Source organism: Apium graveolens, chromosome 4, assembly GCF_009905375.1.
Source record: "Apium graveolens cultivar Ventura chromosome 4, ASM990537v1, whole genome shotgun sequence".
Classification (NCBI taxonomy): domain Eukaryota; kingdom Viridiplantae; phylum Streptophyta; class Magnoliopsida; order Apiales; family Apiaceae; genus Apium; species Apium graveolens.
Window position 1 is genome coordinate 104,368,189 of NC_133650.1, and position 4,963 is coordinate 104,373,151.

Sequence of the window (4,963 nt, forward strand, 5' to 3'; positions counted from 1 at the left end):
GAGTATCAATCATGTAACATAAAAATAAATTATATATTGTAAGACTTATTATTGATGTTCATGATTTTTTTCAAGAATTTGAAGGAAAATTGTAATTATATTGTTATTTAAACTATTTTTAAGTTTCTTTCATTACAACTCTAATATTTCTTCATATAATAATTTGATAATATTGTATACTATTTTCCTAAAATTAAATATTTTTCAATTCGATAAAGGTTTATAAATATTAGTTGAACTGGTTAATTTCTTCAAATTATTGAACAATATATATATATATATATATATATTAAATAGTATAAAATGTATTGAATCAAATGCTACAATATAGTGTAGATATAGCTTTTATTTGAATAATTCAAAATATTAAAATAATTCAAAATATTAAAATAATTCAAAATATTTGTACAATATTATCTTGATCAATAAATATTGTTTATCTAAAAGAATTCTTTTCAAAATGCTAGTTTTTTAAAGTGAAAAATGAAAAATAAATCGATTTAATATATCATCGTAGTTTTAACAAATCTCGTGAGATCTCATGTCAAATTTCAAATATTTTTAAAATCGGGACAAGTCCCAAAACACTATTGCGCTATCAGTGAAGCTAGTAATTTTAATACAAATAATCAATTGACTTGATCCTATAAATACCTCAAACACATTAATTTATATTAAAATAAGATATCAAAAAATTTCACATTATTGGTAAAATATTCTCGTCAAACTTGTAATTTAAATTTACTAAACGTAAAATGTGACAGTGTTTTTCGGCTAGTCATGTAGTCAAATTTCGAGTATTTTTTGAACAATGGGCCAAATTCTGATTTCAAATTCAAAATAAACTAAAATTCATCTACTCATTATAATTCGAACTTATCTAAATATTTAATACCAATCTAGATTATTTATATATAGGCGATTTATTTTCAATATTTTCCTGACACATTACTAATTCTCCTGGCGTAGATCTACTTGTTGTTAATAAGTCGGTAAGAGTATTGTTCCGATAGATAACTCTTCTATAGAGTTCATTAATATCCGAGCTCATTAGTTTACCCCCGTCTATCTGAACGATCGGTCGTAACTCAGGAGGAAGGACAGGTAATAGACACAAAACCATCCATTCTGGGTCTATATTTGTTCGAAGAAAATGCTTCGCTAATTCCATACGTCTGACCAAAAAATCCTTTCGTCTTCCAACTTTTCGATCTTCCCACTCATTCCCTGTGGGACCGTCTTCCCCCAACTCTTTCCATTCTACCAATGAAGAATCTATAATAATCCGTAAATCTAGATCGGCTAATTGTTCTCGGATAGCACCTGCTCCAGTCGAGATCTCTCGATTTCGAAATGTATCGAAGCCTTGGGTAGTAAAAAAAAGTGGGATGCTGTATTTCCAGGATTGGATTTCATATTCGAACAAACCTCGTAATCGTAAGAAAGTGGGTTTTTTAGCTATGGGCCTAGCAAAAGAAAAATTGGGATAGGATCCTCTATAGGATATCCCCCCTTCAAAACCGGACGTGAAAGTTTTCTTTCATCCGGCTCAAGTAGGTACATCAAAAAAAGATAAGGAGTTCGAACTTTTAAATTCCAGAGCCCCCCCAAAAAGATCTAATTATATCTGGAATTCAGTTCTTTAAAATTAATTGCACAAATATTTAAGTAACTATTATTTTTTTTGCGGAATTCAAGTACTTATCTTTAAAGTTAAATAAAATATTTTTTAGCACACCTACATATTATGTGTATGATAAAAAACACATGTGACAATATGGTGTGGTGGTACGAGTTTATAGAAGAATGAAGTAACCCGAAAGCACAACTTTTATATAAATATTAAAACAGTGGTAGTTTAGTCTTTTCAACGAGACTTTTGAAGTAAACAGGTGGATTAAATATGTTGGTAAAAATGAATTCCATGGAAAGCCTAAGCATATGTCTAGCGCAACTTCAGAAATCAAGTGTGATGCTTCTCCCAAAAAGAAATCTGCTGCCACTTTCATCCAAGAACACATCATTAGCTCCAACTCTTCATCAGTATCACCCGCCTTATAATTAGCTTGAACCTGCAATATTCAATCAAGAAACCAAATGTATTTACTGATATCAATCCAAACTTGAACTCCAACATCTATTGCACCACTATCCACGAACACTGAGATCAGCACCTCAACTGCTGAGGAGCTTTAGGACAAACAACATATCCCGGTCCAACCATTCCACTTGCTACATTTCCAACTCATTTTGTAAATACTAAATAGTACGCAACCAAGTTACTGACTGGACGCGTGAAAATGCAACTGTCAATAATAAGCAACTAAGTAACCGCCTGAAAAATGCAAGTGTGATGGCCACAGGAATTTAAATCACGAAAAAAGTAGCTATGCATGGAAAATCTGGGATTAAAACATTCGTGTTTGAGTTTGATAATATATACAGGGATCGCCTTGGTACTCTTTTTGCAGATGGAGAGAGAAACTTCCCTCGAGGAAAAAGTAGTCACCACTCACCAGCCACCAAGTCCTCACCCTATATTCCACAACCCCATAAGAAGAAAAAATGTAAGCATTCAAGAGATAAAAGTACCGATCGAATCGAGTACATAAGAAAGGTTTGTTCGCACAATCCTATTGCACTTTATCTGATTATTGTAGTAATTTTTGTGAGCATTGATAACATCTGAGACCAATTCAACTTATTTCCGCATTATAAATCTAGCTGGTCCGCACTTAAAGGGTAGATTTTGCTATCCTGTTCCAATAGAAAACCTTTTAAAAAAAGACCGAATTTCTTCTGTACTATACGGAACTGCAAACAACTAAAAGCTATAAACACTAAAAAACCTGCAATCTCATGTAAAGGCGGAACTCAAGGGTCCTAAACAAGTAAAGATAACAACTTAAAAGTAGAACACGCCACAGGTTTATTAAATAAAAACATGAAGTTTGTTCACAAATTTCATTAATACTGATATCTGTAATAATTCATATAACCATTAGAAACATTCAAGGTAAACATAACATATTCAAAGCTCGCAACCCCAGCTGGTCCACCTTGAAAGAGTAGATTTTGCCACCCTTTAATCCTAAACCTAAAGTCTGGGAAAAAAATTAGAGCATAAACTGTAATATGTTTCTGTGAAACATATCTAAACACTGATTGTCCCAAGTGGGAGACCATGCCATATAAGTAAAAGGAATATTGTTGACTGGGAACACAAACATGGAATGAGCATTGGCACTAATGTGATCTACCCTTGGGATACTAATTTACCACACAGAATTTTCTGTGCTCCAGTTTGTTTACACCAGACATAATCTAAAAGTTACAACATGTGGCTCTAATAAAGTATGGTAGAAGTAACTAGGATCCTCAATATCATTGCTTGTAGACAACGCAAGTAAAAAAAAATTGAGCCAAATATTTAAACAATCTATAAAATAAACTACCCTCAACAATAAAATAAAATAAGACAACAAAATTCTCTAGAAAAACCCCAAAATGACTTCAAATAAATATATAATGGATCCAGAAAATTCTTCTGAACCCCAATATGCACATCTATTCGATAATTCTTCTGAACACAACTTAAGGATCCAGAAAATAACAGCTTATTTATAGAACATATGGAGATATATTAAAGACACAATCAAGTCCGTTCACACAATCTCTTCATACATCATTTCTGCAATAATTTATGCAACCAAAAAAAAAACCGAGGTAAGCTTAATGCATTAAGAGTTGGTGATTCCGGCTGGTCTACCCTTAAAGCTGCAGATTTTGCTACCTCTAATAGCCTTACAAAGCCTAAACCTAAAGTTTGGGAACAGAGAACAAATTGTAACATGTTTCCGTGAGTATATATTAAACCAAAATCAGCAAAAAGCATTGGGAATTCTTCAAAATTCCAGATACCATTGCGTTCTTCTGGCAACTGTTCTCAGCAACCTACAGACTACAGTTACTTCTTCTGCAAAGACCAGCCGATTAATTTGCTTTTAATGATCTACTCATATTTCCAGACCTTGTTAATTGAAGTACTCAGCTGCAACCAGAATATTTTAGAAAATAAGACTGGGCTTAAATAAAGCTAGAGTACTACTTATTAATTAGATAATGACAGAATATGCTGCTTCAAACCCAGAACAGTTAATAAGAAAGACCCACATTTTTCCTAGTCTTCCTCACCTCTGCCGAGGAATGAAATCTACTGTCCACTTTCATTCTCTTGATCAACCTGATACAAGATATAATAATAAGAAAGCTTTATATTTCTAACCCCAAGGCAGTAAAATTTATGCATAATATAACACCCAAATAAGACAAGCATCATAATGGCTTATAATACTAATCCAAAGACATAAAAAATTGTCTGAAGGAACTTTCAAATCAACTTCCAATCACCCTATTCTAGAAGAGGACATCAAATAAAGATGGTGCAATCTACATAACACCATACCTTATTATACAAACCTCGAGATTATTCAGGACTCTCTTAGTTTATCAATATTCTTCTGCAGCTTTCTTGATTTTGGAGGCAGTCGGTGATTAATCAAAAATTGTAATACACTGAACATGTGATTTAAGAAAAGGCATCTTGCCTTTTCAGTTTTACACTATGACAATTGTCTCCAAACCTACGAAACATAAACGAAGATCAATGGGACCTATTCTTTTAAGATTTCAAATTAACGGAGAATAAATACGCTGAACCTTTAAATTTGCGGGTTTCGAAAAATTCCCTAATTTTTTAAGGTGAGAGCATAACAAAAGAGTAACTTCTACAAAAGGCTTAGAAAACGCCACATCTACTGCCTGAGATCTTTCTTTATATAGGTATATACATTAGATCATAACATCTCAAACAAAATCACAATAGTTTTAACATTATATACACAGTTTATGCTTGTCAAGTTTCAAAAACATTTCTTTGAAACATTTGTGGAGTCATTTATGT

At 32.4% G+C, this 4,963-nt stretch overlaps 1 long non-coding RNA gene across 1 annotated transcript; it reads right to left on the reverse strand.

Moving 5' to 3' along the window:
* Window positions 1–1,821: 1,821 nt before the first annotated feature.
* LOC141718719 (uncharacterized) lies at window positions 1,822–4,631 on the reverse strand. Its single transcript, XR_012573986.1, has 3 exons — window positions 4,466–4,631; window positions 4,174–4,243; window positions 1,822–4,051 (listed from the first exon to the last, which is right to left on the reverse strand). It is a non-coding gene; the product is annotated as an uncharacterized LOC141718719 (long non-coding RNA).
* Window positions 4,632–4,963: the final 332 nt, after the last annotated feature.